Source organism: Dermacentor silvarum, chromosome 4 (genome assembly GCF_013339745.2).
Source record: "Dermacentor silvarum isolate Dsil-2018 chromosome 4, BIME_Dsil_1.4, whole genome shotgun sequence".
Taxonomy (NCBI): Eukaryota; Metazoa; Arthropoda; class Arachnida; order Ixodida; family Ixodidae; genus Dermacentor; species Dermacentor silvarum.
Window position 1 is genome coordinate 34420700 of NC_051157.2, and position 24020 is coordinate 34444719.

The 24020-nt window shown below is 46.0% G+C and overlaps 2 protein-coding genes across 2 annotated transcripts in view; one reads left to right on the forward strand and one right to left on the reverse strand.

Moving 5' to 3' along the window:
* LOC119448552 (uncharacterized) overlaps nucleotides 1-24020 on the reverse strand; it is a 174492-nt gene that overhangs the window by 110695 nt on the left and 39777 nt on the right. The gene's annotated exons all lie outside the window — the stretch shown is intronic.
* LOC119449758 (cystinosin homolog) overlaps nucleotides 19857-24020 on the forward strand; it is a 100941-nt gene continuing 96777 nt past the window's right edge. The window contains exon 1 of the mRNA XM_049665425.1: nucleotides 19857-19975. The gene's annotated coding sequence lies outside the window, so the exon portion shown is untranslated. The remainder of the gene's footprint in view (nucleotides 19976-24020) is intronic.

Consider the following 24020-nt stretch of genomic DNA (forward strand, 5'->3'; position numbering starts at 1 on the left):
AGCCGGTGGCGAACGTCCGCCAGTAGGCACAAGGGCCTGCACTTAGGACACATTCTAAGGTTGCCACCTGCAGATCCCCAGGCGCAGGTGACAGCAGGAGCCAGATTTCTTGCTACTTTCTATTTTACTGCATCATTATTTTTCATATAGCAAATGCTCGTTAGTGGTGGTGTTCGCCAGTGTCGATTTCTCTATTTTTCTTGCGCACATTCCAACTTTCTATCCAAGTAGAGCAACTTCTTAAGTATAACCCTATAGCTAGCCATAAGTGCCGTTATATACTGTCCGATTCGCAGTTTAGCTGGTGGCCTCGAACCAACGCTGAAATACCGGCGCAAGGCGCTCCCATCGGGCAAGTATAGTAGCCGGTAGTTCATACCGGCGAAGAGTGCGCCATCAAATTCGTAACGCCGAGCAGCCGCACCTGCGCGCGACGAGGCGAATCCACGTGGAAGCGAAATGAGTGAAAGAATAAGGATACCGGCGAAGGAGTAGCGGGAATGAAAGATATACGGATCGCCGGCGGCCTTCCGTTTACCATTCCCTCGAGGAAGATTCTCACCGCACGCGGGGCCAATAAATGGCTGGTCAAACGGCGTTAAAAGCTCGTAAAAAGTAAACTCCGCCGCGCTTTTCGTAAATATCGGCATCGATGGGCTTCCCACTCGCCTGCCTATTTTTATACGCCGACACGTGCCCGAATTCCTATCGTTATTTTTTCGTTGCGCCCGCACGCACTCGCTCAGTTTACCCCCGGCGCCGCGCGCTGTTCGGAGCAGGCGCGCCCACGCTAAGAAGAGGCACGCCCGCCGCGGGCTTCGTTTGCGGTGCGCGGGGATGCTGCCCCGCATAGCGTGCGTGTTCGCCGTCGGGCGCGCTGAGTAATCGAAACGGCGCCAATTTCATTGTCACGGGGGCAGCCTCCGTAGACCGGCTGCCGATGGCAGCGGCTGCCTGTGATGCCGCGAAAAGCGGACGCCTCCTCGCTTCTTTTGCCGGAGGCCCTTTCACCACACCGGGTGCGAAATTCACTTTCGAAAAAAAAAAAAGAAGAGCAGGCACGTCTATTTGCTAAATAATAGAGAGGTATACAAGTTGTCGCTTCATGTGCGCAGTGCCCGCGGGCGCGTACTGTATTCAGTTTTCCTCTGTCTCTTCTCTTGCCACTTTCAATCATCATTCGCCTTTCGTTAGTACGGGATTACAACGGCACGTTCGTCTGGTTAACGTGCCTGCCTGCTCTTGTTCCCTCTTTTCCTCCCAGCTCTCTCTTAGGATCTTAGCTTCCGCGAATGGGCCTGCCGTCTACGTGGCTGATACTAGTTGAGAGTCGAAGGATGGACAAATGCACACATTGTGCTTTATAGTTTCATCCCACTCCAGTATGTATAACTCTGGTGTGTGCAAGAGAGAGAGAGCGAGAGAGAGAGATTATTATGATAGAAAAGCTGAGGGGTCGGCCTTAATAAAAGTTCTGACAAGGGCCCAAAGTGCTAATGCGCTTATTGAAGGCACTCATTGATGATTTCATGTGGCTTAACGTCCCGGAGCAAACCTAAGGCTACGAAAAATGCCATGGTGGACTCCGGATTGATTTTGACCACGTCGGTTTGTTTAACGGGACCTAAATCTAAGTACTCGAGCGTTTTCGCGTGGGACTTATCAAAAACCGCCACGAGACAATTGAATCCATGTCCGGCTTATTTTAATTTGAAGGATCGCATTCAGGTATGTACAGAATCATCATCATCATTAGTCTATATTTATGTCCACTGCAGGACGAAGACCTCTCCCTGCGATCTCCAATTCTGTCTTGTGCTAGCTGATTCCAACTTTCACCTGCAAATTTCCTAACTTCATCCTCGACTGCGCTTCCCTTCTCTTGGTATCCATTTTGTAACTCTATGTACAGAATGCTGGTGCATAAATGGTAGTTTTACGTCCACTATCTAAACACCCGTTATATTAAACAGATCGTTTTGAGGATATCCCACGTCATATATTTCCCTACAGCAGAGCTCTACGCTCTAATCGACACCTTTAGCTTCGCAAGCTGACGACCACGAGCTCTCATCCCTCCTGAGCACAAGTTCCCCGAGCGTGAAGACAAGTGATCATACTTTAGAATTTAAAGGGCCAAAGATATACACAAAGCTGACAGAACGTCACCACGATACTTCATTTCAGGGGTTTCTAGCAAGCTTTGGTATTCGGGTCCGTAATCTGGCACACGCACCGCACGTGGAAAAAGAGGCACGCCTGATACCTCTGTTTCACAAAGCGACGGACGCAAAAGTTTGGGTCAAGTTTCTGTTAGAATATTGAGACACACAGAGACAAAGAAACTTTTTTTTTGAACAAATACTTGTCGGAATCGTCGCTGAATGTCGAGAGATGTATGTTTGTAAAAGGGAACGATCGATGCATGAAAAGGAAATGGGGCTTTAACCGCCGCAGTTTCAGAAAATATTTCCATCAATAAATGAGTTTTGAAGTCGAATCAAATCTTCATGGATTTATCACCGATATTCGATTGACCTCTCGAGAGACCCGCGATTTAAAAACGGTGCTTAAAGCTTTGTGTTAATTCGCATCGAGTTTCTGAAAAGAAATCTTTTTATTCCTACCCGTCCCCACGTGGGAGCGGCCCGCAGCTCTGCCCTAGGGCAGGGCTTCTCAGGACCTATTTAATAAAGTTCTTTGTCTGTCTGTCTATTGCAGGTGGTTTTCACGCGGCATTCACACGATGGATATAACTTAGTCAATCTCTAGAGCTCCGCTTCTTCGCGAAGTGTAGACCTCGATTGCTCAGGTAATTGATATACAGGAACACGATCGTCCTCTTTTTTTTTTGTCATTTCCTCGTAAAGTTTAACACCTACTGAAGCTGCGATTTACACCAGCGAAACATGTCGCTTCGTAGCGCGTGTTACAAAACTCCGAAGTTGCCCTATAAGGCTGTAGATTTAATTACATAAGACGGTCGCTGCATGCAGCACCACCTTGTCGAGGTACACAATCTTCTTTTTGACGGTATAGTAATGACGAGAAAATCGTGGCTAGCGAGCGGCGAAGAGCATCATTGCTTTCGCGCTCAATCGAACGCTGCCGGGCGGGAGGGAAAACTGCGCTCGTACCACCAATGAGGCTGTTTTCCTGGCGGTGGTCCGCGAGGCGGGAGCCGCCGTTAACGACAGCCTGTGCACGGATCGTTAGAACGGAAGTCTCGCGTTAGTTTCGCCCGTCTGTAGGTGTCTTCAGAGCGATAGCAGAGAGGCGTCACTCCTTTTGCCGACATCAAAGCAAGGCTTACGTAACGCTGGCATTACACTACTTGCGAATAAAGATTGCGGTGTGTGTGTGTGTGTGTGTGTGTGTGTGTGTGTGTGTGTGTGTGTGTGTGTGTGTGTGTGTGTGTGTGTGTGTGTGTGTGTGTGTGTGTGTGTGTGTGTGTGTGTGTGTGTGTGTGTGTGTGTGTGTGTGTGTGTGTGTGTGTGTGTGTGTGTGTGTGTCGCTCACGAACGTCCGTGTAATTAAATCCTATGCATGTACTTACATACTCTCTCTTGCACGTTTGCAGGAGCTTACGACTAATCCGTTAAATAAAAATTCAAAAGGTGGCATCCACGGCGCGCTGTAACGTCACTGCTCTACGTATAGACCTGGTGGAGCTTGCAAGTAGAAGAGCTGATTCAGCAGCCGAGGGCACCGTTCTCGCGCGTGATCTGCCTTTAATACTTAAACGGCACCCTGATTAGTGTGTCGCTTCAGGATATCGGAGCGCCTCTGCTCGTAATAGGGTGCTCTCGCAACGAAATACGATTGCCAATAATTTAAGCGATCCTGATGTACTCTTGTCCCCCGCTTCGGCTGCTTCAGTCTCTTGTAATATTTGTTCTGAGAGCTCGCATGGTGGGGTGTCGAACGTGATGGACAGCGCTGTTTCTCTGTTTTCATTTATTTTAAGGATGGGTTATCACGTGGCATAATGTGAGAAATAATGTTACATAATGGCATGGAGGCCCGTTTCATGCAGATAGTGCAGTTGAGACATATCAAATGCGTTCTCTGTCAGTCATCGCTCACAGCACCGCTGTTTACTAAAACTAGGGTGTTCGTATGGAAGCTGAGAAAAATGTTTCGAGTCATCGACAATGTTCTGAATCTGTGTCACCGGAAATGGCCTTAATAGACAATACACGCACACCCTCTCTGTCTGCTTCTAACGAGAGACTAGATTTTGAGATGGGCTGTGATATCCGTTTCGCGTTCCTTATTCTCTCTCTCTCTCTCTCTCTCTCTTTTTTTCTTGCTCTTTTCACAACTCACCAGAGTGGCGTAGAACCCCGGAGATTCGCTCTGATTAGTCTCACCCTCTTTCTTCCCTCCTCTCTCTCCTAGTAAGCTTTCTTTATTGTTGTTCCATTTCCTGTTTTGGCACTGGAGATCAAATATACCATTGGTTATATCTGTTTGAGCGGCGGAACAGGCCACGTTCACAAGCTCCAGGGTGAAAGAAAAGTTAGAAGCCGCAGCACCATTACGCTTAACTGGCCAAGAATGCTGGCATTTTCCCGGACTGCAATGGGTCCTCCACTTTAGCCGTCGAGCTTGTCTGAAGGGATGAGAGGAAAAGTAAGACCTCGTGGACGGACAGTTGGGTCGACTGGAGCTTTTTATTACAGCCTCGTTTTCTTGGTGAAAGACTTGTGACAAATTGAACTAAGGTATAGAACAAGGGAGGGGTGGAGCCTCTCCAGTGTCAGCGTTTCGACAAGAGAACTTTTCCAGACAGACTTGTCGAAACCAATTTCCTCATGTCGAAACGCTGGCACGCGACTAGGAGACTTGTCTTCGAGGACTTGTTATTCTGCCTCGATTGCCTGTTTGTTCCCGGCCGGTTGACGTATAAGGCAGAGTTCCGCTTAGAAGATTTTTCTCCCGTTGCCTGAGGCTTTTACAAAGCTCTCAATGGTCACGTTTCGGGCCACCAGATGTTGAAGCAGTAGAATTTCCGGTTTTTTGAAGAACATGACGGTTTCAGACTACGCTACGCATCTATCGAAGTCACATGGACGGAACAGCTCATTCTCTCGTCAAACATTGGCTTGACGCAGCATATTCTTCCAAAAATATGTCAGCTGGATGCATTTGTTTTAAGTGGCACCTTTGACCTTTCATTCGCTGTTTGAAGGAAATGTTTCTGCTGTGATGGTGGTATGTGAAGGCTAGAGGTACTAGCGGGCCATTGCGAGGCAAGGCGTTGTAATTCAGAAACGTACCACGATTTCATATTGCCACGTATTAGTGACTGTGAATAATACAGCAGCAAAACTGTGAATGACGAAACCAATTTTGTATTGGACGAACTGGGGCCAGAAAAGCAAGTTAAACTCAAAGCACAGCGATAGCGTAGAACACGGTCGGCGATCGTCGAAATCTGATCAGCGGGTCAAGCGCATCGGCTTTTTAACATGTGTCATCGAAGGTTCCAGAGTAATCGCTGGTGCCTGCGTGTCTTCCAGAAAGTAATACCCAATTCGCGTCGCGCATACCACAAGATTACACAATGTTCGGTGACGACAGACAACGAATAGAACCATCGATAACATTCGAGAAACTTCCGACACATGCAGGCGCATCCTGTGCCCAGCGATAACGTTTAACATTTGTTACCCGGTGAAAAGCGGTCACCCGAAAAAGGTAAACAAGTACACGTGTCAGTATACTAAACCAACTCAACTCAAGGGCGTCAGGCCGCGCTGATGACCGGTGGAAGAGAAACAAAGAACGAACTGAGTCCCAGTTTTCCCTGGGGCCTGGCGTCGTAAGACTCTCAAAGAGGCACCTGAGGTGGCGCTACAATAACACGCAGCCCAAGGCTCTCACACTCTCTTGCGAAAAAGGCGCCGGTAGTGATAGCATCGCTCTTTAATTCTACTTTATTCCTGCGGTATTGTTGTCATTTTCTCAGCATGAGCCCTGCTGAGAAAAACGCAATGACTCAGGAACTCCGAGTCAATAATTGAGTGGCTTATGTAGGAACGAAATTATATGTATAAACATGGAGGCGTCTTTCAAGCAGATACTGCAACAGAGCCATAGTTGTCAGCTGGACTATTTGTAACTTTACATTCCTAGTGCACTTTCGCTGACCGTCGTTGTCCCAAGGAAGCGAAAGTTTTAACGCGACAGCGTTAAGGACCCCGTGGCGCAGAAAATCCGGTGTCGGCGTCGGCGCCCCCTGAGCGAAAATTGCTGTCGATATTCTATACGGCACTAAAGTTCTTCTTCTATCAGTGAAGTTGCTCATACCTTGTCTTACATTCTTGACAAAGTTATTCCTCGGAATTTTGAGAATGACAGCCCACAAACAAATATCATGAAATAAAAACCGACATCGCATGCCTTTTATGTTAAATCTCTTCAGACTAAACTATTAAAAGTGCGAAACAATAACAGAAGATCGACCCACGTAAGAGGCCGTGTTTCTACCAGAAAGCTCGCCTTTGTGCATAGTGTTTGCCGCCAGCGTTTCCCGGTAAACATTACGGTTACATAAGCTGCAGTTGCCGGGAAGTGTGAGAAGCAGTCAAAGATCTTTGAATGCTATCGCGTTTCACTCTTAAAGGCGAAGCTTAAGCGTCCTCCAAATGTTTGACCAAGCTCTACCATTCACGTAACAAGCTCGTCACCAATCTTTAGAGCTGAAACTATCACCGCGCCGTTCCTGCTGCCGCGTAACATTACTGTGCTTCTCTTGGCTGGGAATGCCTTTCGCAAAGGTGTACTCTTTTCTCGTTGGAACGGCTAGCACTCCTTTTTGTTGCGGGCTCCACGAGAGCATCGAGAAGGTGGCGTGCTGCACATCGTTAATCAGGCTGAACTCGTATACGTTTCCGGAGACAAGAGTCTCCGGATCGTATTCACATCTTTCGTAATCGCAGAGAGCAACTCGAACGAAATTTTCGTCGCTGAAGCTGACAGGCACCCGTGACTGCTTTGTATTCGTATTGCGCACGCTCTTTTGCGAAAACACTGACCATTTCCTCCTGCTTTCTTTCTACCCGTTTTTATACATGCCCGAGATTCTCATGTCCAATGATGCTGTAGGATATTGAATGGAGATGTAAAACCCGTTTTCTTTACTGTTCCCAGCTCTCCTGTTTAATTACCTACCAATCCTCGCCCGAAGCAAGCAGGCATTCCTCATCGCCTGCTGACAACCTCTACCGCCCTTCTCTGACCTTGTCTCTGTTCGATTCTGTTAAATATCGGTTGCTGTGGAGAGATTGAGGTAGCAAGTACCGCGCCTACTTTATTTCCTAATGTTCTAAGCAAAAAAAGTAAGAAAATAATTTAATACTAATCAAAACGATAAATGTATAAATGAAGCATTGTCAATGAAGATAATCATAATAAAGCTGCCGCAACGGCGAGTTCCTTCGACGTCAAACGTCTGTCCACGCCGGTGCCCAAACGCTCTATGAAATTTGTAGTGTTTAGCCATTGGTGCATTAGTTCTCTACGTACTAGAGTGGGTGTTAGTTCAGCTCAGTTGAAGTTCAATCCACCTTGTCTCGGACATTTTTTTTCTTATTCTTTAAGTAATTGGAGCGCCTGCTACCGTGATTCTTCTTTTTTTTTATGTCCACTGCTTCTTATGCTTTGGTTCTTACGATGACCTCTTTCTACCTACCCAAAAAGAAAGAAAAATACTAAAACATTGGACTAGCGCCGCTTTAGATACAGAAATTATTTTGGCCGTGGCCGCCAAGTCACCTGCAGCAAAAGGGCGAACATATCCTTAAAATACTTTTTTTAAGAAGACACAGGTTTAGATCAGCGTTTGTGATAAGCAGTGCTGTACAGTTACAGTGTATAGTTATAATTACAGTACAGCAGAGCACGTATGCTCCGCACTGAACTCTCGTCTCATTGATCAGTTATCTCTGAGATTTTGTCTTGAGTGTCCCTGCGATCTTGCTCGAGCCCACACCCAGTAAAGCTGAACCCTCCGCAACGACTAAACACTCTACTTCTATGAAAAGTTCTCGTTTCCAACTCGACGTCGTTAACGTTCCGTTTGGGCGGGGGCGGTTGTTCGGCAGCTGCGCTCCGAAACCGAAGACAGCTCCAACTAATCGTGCTTTCTTTGCAGCACGGCCTCTTCGATTTTTTCCTCGCTGTCACCACTGTACACACATCGGCGTGTCCGCGCTAAAACCTCCGCGAAAAACCCGAAACGAAACGCTCGTCTTCGGACAGCGCGACAGGGCCTCAGCGCTGAAGCCAACGGGGGCTTCGGTAGAGCGTCCCAGGCTGCCTTAGTTACAACGGCTGCGCAGCAGCGGAGAAGGAGTGCTTCGATCGCGTCGGCCCTTAGCCCCTGCTGCCGGCCAAATATTTACTCATTAATGGCGCGCGGCCGAGGCACACTGGTCAGCCGTCATGAATAAAGAGGCGCTCGCCGCTGTTTTGCTGCACACCCGCTCGCTAGTTGAGCGAACGCACCCTCGCAAGGCCAGCCGGGCGGGGAGGGGGGGGGGGGGGGGGGGGGGGGGGAGTGTTCTCTCTTATCAGTGGGTCAGCCGCCGCGCCTGCCTCCCCGAGGTGCACTTTGGTCCGCTTCGCCCACCACATTTGCCCCGTTCCATAATTCATTGAGTAGTTAATTCACTCATTGGGAAATGGGGAGACAGGTGGATGCACTTCAGGTAGGCATAGAAAGAGACCCAACGGAAGAATGTTTGGCATCCCAGGCTAAACGGGAGTGGAGAGAGAAAGATTCAGGCGCAGAAGGTGCCCCGTGTCAACCAGCATACAAAAAAAAAAAAAAAAAATATGGCAGACGTAAATATCCAAGCACGCCCTGTGTCACACACGATATCGGTGAGCCGAGCCGTCTTCCGGGGACGAATTCTAGTGATAAAGCTGTCATCTCGAGATGAAAGCGTAGTAATAAATTATAATGAAGGCGAAAAAATAAAAGAGGAGACGAGAAATCTGCATAAGACGGTCTCGGGAGCAGAGGTAGTGTGAGATACGTCGTTCTGGCGATTAGGGTGAAATGCGTCTAACGCGATGCCGAGGAACGAAAGCTTATTGAATGATTTGGTTTAACGTCCTAGTGCGACATCTGGGTCCCTCCTCAGGTGACTCCTCAGATCCCGTGTCCATCCGCGTGGAAAAATCTGCTTTTCTCATTTGCAAAGTTACGCCAGGCCAGATGAGCGAAAAAAAATCTGCTTTGGCATGAAGCCAATCAATCAGAATCAAAAACAACAAACTAGCTATGAACTAACAACTAACGACCAACCAACGACGACCAATGATGAACAAATGAAGGAACCATTGCGGACAATTACACATACAATACATACAATCATTCAATGGATACATACAATCTTGTATACAACGTATGCAGTCAATTACAGACAATATTGCATATAACGGTACCTTGTGGGGCTTTAATGTCATCTGGACTACACAGCAATGAAATGTTTCCTAATAATCACTACTAACTTTCAGCTCCGTTTCAAGAAACTTTTCCTGCGAGAAGTTTTAGAATGGGCCCGGAGGGCGATCCAAGCCAGAGGGTTCCTGGGTTAAGGGACCCTCCCACCTCGACGGCCAAGTCACTGCTTCAAATAAAGGTTTATTCATTCATTCATTCATTCTTTCGTAAAGCGAAGGTTTGAGTCTCCTACATGGCGCGTTATGACGGAGCAACGCATTTTCCAAGCGGACTTTTAAAAGTTTCGGCGGTGCGCAAGCTCTGATCAATGTTAGCTTTCTAACCTTCAGTTTCTCTCCAACTGCAATAGTAGTAAAATTAATAATAATAATTAATAGTAGTAGTATATTGTAGGAACAGCTGCACTTCGCTCTACATTTGGTTCATGTTTCTATTCTAACCGCGGTAAACAGCGCGAATAAAAAAGAAAGGAAGGAAGGAAACGACGGGCAAGGAAGGGTGAAAGCTGTGTTTTGTGCACCTTTCTTTGGATGTCGTTCTTTACCTTTTATATATATTTTTTTGTCCTTGGGAGCTAACTAGAACTATCCAGAACTTTTACAGAACTGTCTACATTTTTCATTCCCTCCATTGTTACGATTTGCCAGTACCACACTGATACGAGTTGTGATTTTGCTTCTTTTACATCTGCACAAGCTTGAATGATTTAGGAAGTGGGTATTTCCAACATGCTTTCTTGTTTTGTTTTGTTTTGTTTTCCGTCTGGGTCTGCGAAGAAAACAAAGCCGCTATTGTTGCACTCGATGTTCCTTACTCAGCGAGGCAACGTAATGAAGAAAGAGGGAGAGATGCAGAAAATAGTGAGGGGAGAGAGATAAAGTTTAGGCTGATTAATATTCTGCTGCACTGCGTTAATCAGAACGTACACCTGCTCCTATAATTACTTGCCGCCTCCCGAGCTCTTTGAATGCGGACCAATATACACCTTGGCCATCGTCATTGGTCTGGCGTTACGAGCGCCATGACGGACGACTCCAGTTTGCCACATTGTTCACATTTTCGAAACGGTGTTGTCTCGACATATGGTTGATACACATTTTTTCCCCTTCATTTGTTCGTTATTGTTGGTTATTGTCGTAATTGGTTTAGATTATTTATCGCAAAAGGCGCGCAAATCGCACGAAAAGGTATAGAATAAAAAATTTAAAAAGAAATTGACTCCTCATCCCGGCCCTGCGAAAGAGGATGCCCAGCGAAGCTGTTGAAAACCACCGCCAACAGCTGCTCAGAGGGGTATGCAATGCTTTAGTGCTCGATTCCTCCTCAGGCGCATTATTTAGACACAGGAAAACGTGGACGTGTGAACCTTCATTGTGCTGGAATTCCACGGCAATACGACCAGCGGCAGCACGCCGCCGCTGGTTGTGTTGTGGTTTTCCTTTCCCGCACCTCGTATTCACGCTGCTCCTCGGTAGTCATAACTATGCGTACCCTATCCATAGCGGTGCTGCGACAACAATGAAATCAGTTGCTAGGCTGGTTCTTTTATATATATATATATATATATATATATATATATATATATATATATATATATATATATATATATAATGAAAGGCTAGTGACGTCACTCCCCACGTCGCAAGCTGTTGTCGCCGCGGCAGCTTGCGTAACAGTAATCTTTACCGGGAAACGTATCCGACGAGCACTACTTGCTTCGCATTGTTAACAGGAGCGTCTTATCATCAATTATGTGGTTCGGGTGCTTGTTATGTGCTTGTTCTTTATTGAAACGAATACTGCGCTGTATGTTGCATACGTGATACCGATAATGTATGCAGTTTCTTACTTCAATCACTGAAGGATGTTTTAATATATTTTTTTTTTCGTGAGGACGACAGCTGGAGGATAACAGCCTTCGCTGTAAAAGAAAAGCAGAAATCCCCGGCCTCGATGACCAAGCGAAACCTGCGTGTTGCCACTAACATCACACCCACCACCATCACCAACACCACAGAAGGGACCACAGCGCCGATGTCTTTTTACAGCGAATCTGTATACTTCTACCAGGCAAGGAAATTTTCGTGTCTGCGTAAGCAAAAAAAAACGTCACGGTTAGCAAGCGGCTCGTGCTCGCGCTCGGCACGCGCTCGTGTCGAGCGCGTCTCCCGTGTTCGTCGTCGTCGTATATTTCCACAGCTGGCGGTGCTGCCGCTCATCATTCCAGCGTAGAATTTCACTTATCTTCTGCCGTCGTAATGGGTTTACGGGGTTATGAGCCATTGCTTAAGGCAGTATGAGCCCATTAGCGGTGCATCACTGCATGCTTCGCACCTCCCCAGGTTTCACGTCAGTGGAGCTGCATTTCGCTCAATGGGTCATTTGACACTTACGCATAAGATTTAATTCACCGCTCAAGCCAAGCCTACGACTTAACTCGTGCTAACTGTAATAACTAATAAAAACTGAAACAGTAAGAAAGGCGTCCATAATGGCCAAATTGCTGAGTGAGGTAAAGAAAAAAATGATGGTTTCACAGCATACATCAGCACTCGTTTTGAAAAGAAAATCCACAAAACAATCATCAAAACCACATGATGGATGATAAGGCACGTGTGAACAAAAGGAACACCCTGCGACGCGTTCCGGTGAATATTAGGTTTGCAGCTGCTTCGAAAGGGGTTGACGTCATTCAAAACTCTCGTGTGAAGTGCAAACCGTATAATGTATGCTAATGACGTCTGCGAATAATGCGAAGCCAGTTCCTTGTCCCGCGTGTGTTTCCCGGTAAAAATTACGGTTGCTTAAGCTACTCCGAGTGGAAAAGTACCCAACACCATAGAAATCGCGTAGTGACGTCACCATGGTCTAGCAACTCATTAAGTTCATTCCCGGCTACCATGGACAGCCCACGGAAAGTAAAGACGCCAGAAGAACAGCGTGAATATAATGTGGTTATGAAATGATAAAGGGTGTGGTTAAGTACATTTCCCTTGTCTCTGGTTTCACTCTTTGTAGAGCCATGTGTGTTAATTCAAGTGACGTCACAATGGGTAATCGTTGTGGGTGTCGTTCACAGCTATGTTATGCGGCGTTTCACGCACCTGCGAGGTTTTCAGTGTGACTCCCTGGAGTGCCTAACATGTCCTGTGTATGGAGAAGCATCTGGGTGGAGAAAGCTGGAGAAGCATGTTAGGTGTGCCGCCATGTAAATTAGCCTCCCCAATTTTCATTAAACAGCCTCTCTGTCAGAAATGATAGCGACCTGTGAGCAAGATGGCATCACACCTTCTGTTTAAGTTACGGGAGAACGCGGACTTGTACGGATTAATTATTAGCCAGAGGGACACACATAATAGAGAACATACAAACTGAGCAGTATCGGTGTCACCGTGTAATACCTGTACATGACCTGCTTGTGTACGCACATGATTTGCATGTGTACGCACCAAGTATGTTGTCTGCCTCACACACACACACACAGACACCCGCACACGCACACACACGCACACGCACGCACACGCGCGCACACGCGCGCAAAAAAAAAATCAGATGCCCCATTTGCGGCTTTGATTGTTTATTCCTCATTATCAATTTGTGCTATGGGGTAGCAAAGCTTTTCGTAGCTTTACTACGACCACCGCGACAAGTTGGCAATCCCAATCAACTCTGGCAGCGGTCAAAGCTTGCGTCGAGAAGCGATCTGGAAGGCCTCCCAGCGGTGCAATTCACGGCAGCCCCTTTATTGAGGAGGGAATCGTCCGAAATGCGCGTAACAAGAGAAGGGTGCGCAAACAACTTATTCTCAATCGAGGCCAGCCTTATTCCGCTCGAGGCCGGGTCTCCAAAGGGAGGGAACCCCCGAGTGGCCGCCTTCCTCCGCAGGAAGCCGCGTGCCATATCGACTCTCCGCTGTCTGCTCCATCGCAGGAGATATTGAATTCGGAGAAGAGGGAGCGGGAAAGGACGCGAGACATCTTTGTCAGGCTGTTGTACCGTGTTCCGAGCAGGAAGGACATCGCCGGGCACTCCTCGAGAGGGGCACACGCATATGCAAGCACTTTTCCGGTCGCTGATTCGACGATACCGTCTTGTATATAGAGTTGCCAGAATCCACCACGTGACCAGCAAGTATTGTGTGTACTTTTTTTTTTACTAAAGCGTAGCAGTAGGAGTGTCAAAGTGAAAAAAAAAAGAGTGTATGTGTGTGAAGTGTCCGTCAGTTGGCACTTCGCTCTTCGTAGAGGCAGCGCGTGTGTCGAGTGAGCCCCTGAACAACACTTTGAAATGTGGTGAACGCGGTTTGAAATCACGAATGCGGGACCTCAGAGGGGTGCGACGTAATGCTAACGCACTTCTCTCGCATTTACCGCTAAATCGCCGCCAAAGTTTTATAGCGAAGCTGCTAGCCTCTAATTGGTCGGGATTTTTCGTCGGCTCGTGCTCATCCAAAAACAGTACCGCCACCTAGTGGCCCTCAAACGGCAGCTGCGAAAGGTCTTCTGTCCTTGAGCGAAACAGAATTATGTTTTCTCGCATGTTCGAATTACGATCCGAAGCTATAATGTCTGCAGCTTGTGTGTAAGTCGTACTTTACGAATTTTCTGAAGCAATTTACTTTGAAACGTTCAATTAGTTCAACAAGGCACTTGTGCTTGACGGATGGCCTAGAAGAATGAGCATGTATGCTGCACTGCCGCACACGTGCGAGCGCGCGTGACATACGTGTGTCCTTGATGCGTGGGCGGTGTCGCACAGCGCACACCTGTCGCACAGCGTGTGCTGCGACCGTAATCGACGTTATGGCAAACGCTGTCCATATAAAAGTTTTACATCAGCAGTTTGTGGTTGTCTAATGTCGCTTGTGGTGGTGGTACTTGTCTAACGTCGGCGACAGCGTCGTTGTACGTCCACTTTTACAGGTTGAAATCGAGGCGGATTCATTATTATTATTATTATTATTATTATTATTATTATTATTATTATTATTATTATTATTATTATTATTATTATTATTATTATTATTATTATTATTATTATTATTATTACACGCACTGTTTTTCTATGATCACAAGAGATGCTTTCTCATTTTTATACTCTGTCTCACCCACTTACGGTGCATTGAAGCGAAGACTACGGCTCATGACAGCCAATCAGCAACGAGAGTCAGTTGCGTGTTTCATAGAAATGAGGAGGGCTCGTGTGCGCTACTAATCTTTCCGTGGAGCTTTTATTCTGTCGGCGCCACGTGAAGGGTGATCAGAGGCGGACAGTGGAGTAGCCCTTCTCCCGCTTCTCTTTCCTGGTTAGCCGACGGACCTTCCGCACGAAGTCGCTCAGATGGAGTATAGTCCGGCTTATCTGCTCGTCTATCCGTCCTTATGCCTGGTATTCGAGTGCTGGTCGTAAAGAACGCGCAGCGTTTCGGTGCGTAATAAAGACATAGCAATGAGAAGCAGATGGGAGACCCACGTAGTACAGCGCTCCGCTTGTCGAAGTTCAGAGCATTTATCGCGCGAGTGCGTGCCGCCCTCGCACACTCCCAACTGTAAATCGCCTTCATATGTACTCATAATTTTCGGGCTCAGCGTTTCACCTTTGCCTTTTCTGGCTCCGTGGCTATGGCGTCCTGAGCACAACATCGCGAATTCCACTCCCGGCCACGGAGGCCCCGTTTCGATGAAAGCTAAAGGCGAAAAATTTGTGCACTTGGACATGAATAGGCCCTTTAGGAATCCCCATTTGGTCAAATTTAAGCCGGAGCATTCCGCTAAGGCGTCTCTCGTAGCCGTGGTGAGAAATGGACCTCATCGAGTGATCGATAACTCAATCAATCAATCAATACATAAATAAATAAATAAATAAATAAATAAATAAATAAATAAATAATAAATAAATCAATCAATCAATCAATAATTATTGATCTCTATAGCTTTCCCATACTTCCAACTTTACATGTAGCCGGCCAGAAAACCTGCTCCCCCCGGATTTCGGTGCAGCAAGATCACGTGCTCAGGTCAAAGTTTTGTCGGAAGCACATATGTTTACGAATAAATGCATGGGCATACATCATGCATATGACGGAGTAACGTGCAGGATGTAAGGCCGGACAAACCTCTCCAATGCTAATTAAAATGTTCTTTTGCTCCAGCTAACCTTTCCGCTTTTCTTTCAATAAAAAATTCGCGCTCTCTTTCTCTTTCGAAGCGAAAAACCTTTGGATATTAATAGGCAAGGTGTCACTCCTGAGTTCCCACATCTATTGTGATTTGCCGACTGAAAGCGCTTTATACATTAGGATGTCTTATGGTTTTTAAGTACTCATGGTTTTTAGGTATATCGTGATTTTTTTATAATTAAATTATTCGTAGTGTATTCACGGAGCAGTGCCTTGCAGGTACCTCGACGACCTTCCAATCATTTAAAGTACAGACAGTCGTCAGTCAGTCGCCGGGGTTACCTTACACGGGCTTAAAAAAAAGAAAGAAAAAGAAAAAAAGCGCGTCGGCCTAGCAGCGCTACCAGTCTGGGGACACTTCTCTTCGTAAACAGTTCTTGTGTCACTGATCAGTTCAAGCGATCAATGACCACAATGTTGACAATCCCACCAGTCAAAATAACTTTCTCTGCAACGGTTTGACCCCGTTGCTAAGTAACCTCCGTTTCTGCGCTATCACGTTGGGCTGTCGAAACATCACTTTAAAGCGAACATGCGACGTGTTTCTGCGATAGCTATTTACTCTAGTTCTCGCAGCACCATTAAGCTTCGTGCTTGAGTCCGCGGCACCATCGAACGAAAGGTACAATAGCAAAATGCTGGCAAAAAAAAGTAAACGCTTTAGTGGCTAAATATTCCAAAGCTTTCTTGTACAATGACCAAGGCAACAGCACACAAGTTTAATGCTGGCAATGTCAAACTATAGAGCAATGTGGCTTAAAAGACTTAACGGGAAAAGAAAGTACCAAATATACTTAAAAAACTCAATACCAGGAGGTCATTGGAACGTAGCACGTCGCTCTTGTATTCACTGCGACCACAGCAATAAGCTGTAAATGGAGTGCATTAAAATCGCCGAAATTTATTATAGACTTCCAAGGACGCAGAACGCTTTACGCTTAATGCATTTTTTTCGCATATCTGTCTGGCCCATAAACCATTAGCCGGCCGCTTTCTTCGCATCGATTATTCATTATACAAGCAAGGCACTATAGTACAGAACATGCATGCGCATGTCTTCCAAGTTCATCACTTGGTTTACCCTTGCGAGTCAATAAAAGAGAGAGAGAGAGAGGAAAATAAAACTGTGACAATACAGTATAGCACCGAGGACAAACAGGCTCAAGTTTCCAAAGTGCACGCTACGTCAAAAAAAGTAAAGCCCAGCGGACCATTCCTGCAAGGGCCATTTCTGCGGAGCTATTTCTGCAATTTTCGATAGGCCGTAGAAGCGAGTGATGTGTCCTGTGTACCTCTTCTTTCATTAGCGAAGCATTAAGGGAAGACGAACCTCGATGCGTGTACTTCGCACATTTCGCAACTGTGTGCTGCTCTAAACAGACCCCAACAACGTTCTCGTACAAACGCTGGCGCGTCACTTGCTGCCGCAACGTCCGGTTGCTCTCAGAGACGCATGTTCTCTGGCTTTCAAGTCTCTCGAGCTGTTTTTTTTTTCTTTTTTTTTTTACTGTACTTCCTACGTGGTTTCAAAGAAAGCCTGCTATATGGGTTGCTGTTAAGCGGCCATTCAAGAGAGACCACACATAAAAAGCCACGCGCAAGGCAATAAACCATGTTTGTCTAACCTAAAAGGTTAACGCAATCTAAGAGCATACTCGAAGGCGCAATGTTTACTCCTTGCGTCACCTGAACATGTTGGGTTTCATTGTCAGTGGTGAAAGCCTTATTAGTTTTCCCGAGGTTGACGTTAGTTTGTTGGTTGGTTAGTTCAGATCTGGTGCAGCAAACTCCGACAGCTACTCGTAGTCTACAGCCGCCCCATAACAATGTTGAGGGTTGAACCAGTTTGGACAAACAAGGGGGCGTGTCTCTGCCTCTGCCAGGCCTGTCGTCAGTGTTCCTCGCTGTCTCGTATCGATGCCGCGCAAGAATTTGGAGGGAGGTTTTGATTGGAAAAACTTAACTCAACTGTTCATTTACACTTAATGGCAAAGATTGAAAGGAAAAAAAAAGCATCGGACAACATTACCATTACCAACACTGCCACCGGCACCCGGCTTTACCCATGTTTGCAACAGATTCCGTTTTAACATTTTGTAGTACTCCTGCGCGTCCTCTTGTGTGTTCGCAGTGCTCCCTTTCGCTATCTATTCCCTCTTCTATTCTTTTTTTTGTATTATTATTACACAAGTTGAGGTTAACAGACCGCATGCTCATATCGCTGATATTTCATATAATTCATCTTTCGTCTTATTTTTTCCTCTCTCTCTCTCTCTCTCTTTCAACAGCTTCTCATTCGAGCTTTAATGTATTTTACTAGTTTTATTGGCTGTTCCCTTTTTTTTCCCCACCTGCCTTCGAAATATAATATTGATCAGTTAGACTAACTGAACGCATGCTAGGAGACCTTAACACTTTTGATATTGTACGTATTATGTTGGACCATGTGGGAAGTCACAAGGAATTCTTAAGAGTAATATTCAAGGAAGGGCTTTGTTCTTTAAGGTAGTGCTTCTTTCATAACGTGGCTCGTTCCTTCGAGCAAAGAGGAATCAAAGATTAAAAGAGAACTTCGAAAGGTATGCAGAGAACGTTGCGAAAGAGGCATGGTTGTTCCGACTGTCGAAGGTTCGTTCTCTCGACGTTAGTGCTCCCTTACGAAACGGCTAATTCCATTCGGATGTTCTCTCGGTGAAATTCGGAAGTGGAGATGCCATCTTCGGGCCATCGAGACTTCAGGAAGTAAGAAAAAAGTTCTCTTAGCTGATTGCGCGATGAGAAAGTTGTTTTCGTTCGGGAATCGTGGAAACTGCTGCCTCGCTCGAACACGTTTCGCGCGTGGCAGTAAGGTCGTCGAAATATTTTTTTCCCCCGCACACGATCGCACGGCGCAAGAGGGTTAGCATAATGGAGCGAAAGGTATTGTTCTCCTTTAGCGACTGCGCAATTCTGCTGGCCCGCGAAAGGGCGGGATTGCGCGAGGTTGCTCGGGAGCTTTCAGGGCCAGACTTGTTTCGCAACGTTTTAAGAAACGCGGCTAATTTTTTTCCCCGTCGTTTTCTCAAGAGTACGTTTTCAGAAGTTTTTTTTTTTTTAAAGCTGGAAATTTTTATTTTGAAGGCGTCTTCACTCGGTGATGATGGTAAGATGAATAGGACACTTTCATTGTGCGGGCCACCTGCCGGCTATGGAACCCAAGCATTAAAAAGATGCCACTCAATTTTGCAGCTCAGACATTTGCAAAGAGATTAGTTGAGACTCCTGCATCGGACGGCCGCCGCTAAGAATGTGGTGCAACAATACGTCTACTGGCAGCTGCAACGTCGGATGTATAAGGGAAGATTGATCATTGAGTCAGCATATTTGGTATATTGTGGCGCAGCGGCCTCTGCCGTGCAAAATGCGGCAAGATTGATTAGTGATCGTAACGCATGGATTGTAGCTTAACGGAGGAGCCTGATTCTTGAACCGCCTGCAGAAATGCTTTCTTAATTTTTTTTATGTTCATTTGTTTATATGCTCTGTATGATTGATGTTAAGTGGCAGAAGAAAATGAGAGAGGAGAGCGGCAGATAAAGGTACGGTATCGGGAAGAGAAAGCTTGACCAGCTCTGAGCACTGAGACTTGCTGCAAAGCACCTCGCGAGTGCAATTAAACAGACGCTTGATGTACACGTAAGGTAATTTATACTGTTAAAGACCGCATCAATCATGTGGCACCTCGTGCCGAAAGCGGGAGATCGGCACGCAAAAAGAAAAAAATAAAGATAGAAGCAAAAGATGGGTGCTAACGTCTAAACGAACTCCTCGCAACGACATAGCGTGTCAACGTTTGGCCGAGGCTACGTGAATTTCTCTTAATACATAAAATCAGGGTGCATTTAAAAATAAGTTACAGCTGACCCTTTCAACTTAGGTTGAATTTGTGCATATACGCCCTTCTCTGTATGTAGGGTAGTGAAGCGGAGGCGTGTATGGTTCATCTTCCTTTTTTCTGTCTCTGTCTCTTTGGCCTGCACAAAATGAGCTGTGACACGCAAAACTAGGGCGGAATCAGTGACGTCGCACTGACGTCATCGGCACTGAGATTTGCGTGCAATATTCCATGGTTGAAGTTTGGTAGTCCAATAGTGCGCTAATACCCCCCCCCCCCCCCCCCGTTCACTTACCGTCTCTCTCTCTCTCTCTCTCTCTGTAGGACTGTCCAGGTGTTCACTCCTACGCTGTTCTTTGTGACTCCCTCTTCTCCCCTTTTTTTCGCGAAGGAGGCGGCTGGAAGTTCATCAGAGGAACTTCAAGGTGCAGGGACTTCGTTATCGGTAAGTAGAGACAAAGGTGTCTGTCAAACAAGTCGCTTTTGATCACACGATCGCTTTCCGACTTTCGACGACCATTTTCTATCTTTTGTTGAGGAGGGCTTCCTCTCATTCACACCCTTAATGCAGCAAAGCACACACTACAAAACGTGAAACTCGCACAGATTTCGCTTCGCTTATGGGACGTCACGTTATTGCATACGAAACAAGCTCCAAAGCTGACTTGTAACGTTAAAATCCTGGAAAAGTACTTCAGTTTTTCAAGGCGATTGAAAAAAAAATGAAGCATTTTATTTTCTTTTAAACATGCTTCTCATGGAATTAACCTGGTTTCATGTAGTCTCGCGTAATCACACAGGGAGTTCTCTCGCGGACCCTCTGCTTGAGTCGTCGTTCCCGTAGTCTCGTGAAATCACATTACGCGAATCCTGAAGCGCTTGGAGAACGTTCGGATACTCGCTGAGGAAGGGTACTCACGTAAAGAGGTAAAGGAGGCAAGAATGGTCGCAACAGTAGTTTTTAAACCTTGGTATATACGCCACCCGCTTCTTCGCCGCTACCCTGAGGTATGGGAAAGAATGTTTGAGTTCGTCATCGTCATCTACCACCATTACCACTTCCTCCTCTTCCTCATGATCGCCATCATCATCATCATCATCATCATCATCATCATAACGATCATCATCACACCGGAACAAAGACTTGGTTCGTACGGGCAGTATCTACTACCTAAAGTCGGAGGCACTCGTATGAAACATCAGCGATCTAGGCACGCTGTAGATCACCTCAAGGGCATGTCGGCAAAAGTCGCCGCAAATTGCCAAAAAACGAAAACAGCCGAGGTCTTGGGGATAAAAAAAAGATTGCAGCTGAGGCATGAAGGACCGAACAAAGCCGACCGACGAGCGAAATCGATATGTGTACGCTGGGCGAAAGGCACGACCGAGGATATTGCAACGCTGACCTTCGTGACATCGCCATAGCCCTGCATGATTCAATATGATTCGAGGGGCTTCGTTCCAGTTTCGACGACGGAATAGCTTTTGGATGAAGGGCAGGAGTAGATATTGTGGCCACACCAACTTAATAAACCTACTTCGGCTATAACAAAATTGGGGTGACGTTGTTGCAGGTTTTGCTGCGTGGGACCTCATCACCATCTGGCACACGGAAGCTCCAATGCTGTGCTCCGTTGCCGGTTTTCCTCGCGACTACAATTTTGCCACTTCGCCAAGCAAAAATCTGCTGCAACTTCTTTAGATTCGTCGACCTATTTGAAATGATCTGGTGATGATTCATTTCGAAGTTAGCGCAAGAGTACGGCAATAATGTAATTGCACTGTTAGAGCTGAAAAATCCAGTTGCATGTTCTAGCGAGCGCTCGGAGTCACTTAACTGAAATGAACCAGTGCAAAACGAACCAACCCGTCCCGCGGTTAGCCATGAGAGTCGATAGGTGCGGCTATTTCCGAAAGCGGCTCCAAATTTCAACTTAATTTATGTTTCTAAGCTAAACAATGTTTCGGAGAGTAACTCCAATTTGGATACCGCTTAGAGTCTTCAGAATCTCAGACGATAATCGGAGCACACGGCAGCAGGAGCTGCTAGCAACATACAAAGAAGGCCCAATGAAGTTCCTCGATGTTTACACAACGTGCTAGAAGATGAACTCGTCCTCTCGGTGGCAGGGAGCCATGCAATGCGTTCTTATAATTTGAGCTCCTGCTCCGCTTTCCCGAACAAGACTGGGAAGACGAATCCGGCACGTGATATCCCTCGCGTGAGCACTCAAAGATCAAGGTCCGTATTCGCGAAAGGTTCTTACGTTAGAATTAGCCATAAGAGCAAATGCCAGCCAATAATGATGCTTGAAATATTGGAAGACGACTGGCGAATTGGAACCAGAATTTACGAATGAAAATCTTTGTGGATTGGGCCAATATACAGAGTGTTTCACTTGGGCCAAACTTTAAAAATATGCAAATGGTCACGTAGCTGGTCAGAACTAAGGTAATGTTATTTGCCGTTGCTTGGATATGCTCAGATTATTTTCTGCGTACTGCTTAATTACATAATTCGTCTTAACTAATTAGATAATGAACTTCTCAAATGTTATAATTACATGAAAACTGTCAATGAGAAAATTGTAGAGCAACATGAAAAACTCCCGATACAGCTTTCTGTTGCTCAATACGTGCTACATAAAAGTTCTTTTGTTCCGAGCGTAAAATAACCCCGCGAATACAAGCAAAATTGCCGCACAAATGACCGCTCGAGGCACTTTGCGTGTATTCGCGGGCATCTTTCACGCTCGGATAAAACACTTTTATGTAGCACGTATTGAGCAACACAAAGCTGTATCGGGAGTTTTTCGTGTTGCTGTACAATTTTCTCATTGACAGTTTTCATGTAATTATAACATTTGAGAAGTCCATTAATTAATTAATTAATTAATTAAGACAAATTATGTGATTAGGCGGAATGCAAAAAGTAATCTCCAAGCGATGATAAACAACATTACCTTAGGTTCTGTCCAACTACGTGGCATTTGCATATTTCTAAATCTTGGTGCATGATAGTTGGAACACACATGTATACACGTCGGTAAACGCCTGTCGCATACGCGTGCCATTCCGTTCTTGTGACGTTCTGCACATGCGCATCGTGCAGAACGTTACGTCACTGCGTGCGCAACGTAGGCAGCGCTAAATCTCCCTAATTAGGGTAACAAAATGCAGCACGAAACCGAGGCCGAAGTTATAAAGCTATTCGTTCGCAAGTGTTCTTTACCATTGTCCGGTCGCCTTCGCAAATAATAAGTCCATCATCATGATTTGGTGGCATTTGCTCTTGCGAACAAATTCTAGCGTGAGAGATTTCCGTGAATATACGGGCCCCGACTCGTGCATCATATTACGAAGCTAATTTGCGCATATTTATGAGTTGTCTGACGGCAGGACAGCGTCAGCGACGCTACACTTCAGCGATAATCGAAAAGCGAAGCTTTCACCTTTTTTCAAGCGTTCTTGCGACTTTGAAAGTAACGGCGCACCGCTCTGGGAAATATTTTCCACATTAAAAATGCCGGCGGATTCCCCGATGACATTTGTGATCTAATCGAGTACTCCGCGCATGCGGAGCGGATGTTTTGTTACCTTTGATAAAATAAATTATGCGTAGCTTATATTCTGCAATCGTTATGTTGCCGCTATCTACGACTGTTGGCTTCAGCACGAAAGAATTTTTTTTTTAGTGATCGATGACAACAAACCGTCCAAAGGCTGCAGTAAATATTGTAACTACACTCTGTTGATCACTTTGAATGTATCGTTATAGTATCTTATCATCATCATTTATCGCTCAATCATCGCTCTTTTTCTTCCCTCCCCCCTTCCCCAGAGCAAACTATCGCTCAGGCCGACCTCTCTGCCTTTCCTCAAATAAACCTCTTTCTCTTTTCTCATTATAGTCGTATTCGGCAATTAGGTTGGACATTAGGATGATGACGATGTTCGTGCGCGTTATGTGTGTCGTGTGTCTTCAATATGTGCCACCCTCAGCTTTCGGCCTTCATCTGGAATAACGTTTCAGGCCCGCGGCTACATTATTCCTTTCGAAGCAAGGGAGAGGGAGAGAAATGAAGAGGGGAAGGTAGAGAGGTTAACCAAGGACGTGCCCGGTTGGCTACCCTACACTTGGGGAGGGGGAAAGGGGAAAATGCCGCAAAAGCCCTTCTGCACTTCTTGAAGGCTATGCTGGACTGTACGAACGCATGTGACAGCAGACATCCCTGTGCGAATGTGTTCCCAATGTCTCACTCTTTAAAATTTTCTTTTCTTTCTTTCTTATCTATTCTTCCCCTTTCCGAAGCAATCTTACTGGTATTGCTGCCAGAGTATTTCATTGCATTTATAAATTTTTTTGGCCAATATACGGCATTGTCTGCAGGTCATGGACAAAAGGAGGCGATTAACCTCATGACTGGGTCCTGCTCGCGCTGGGCGTAACAGCAGCAGCGTTCATTTTAGAAAATAACTTCATTTTCCGC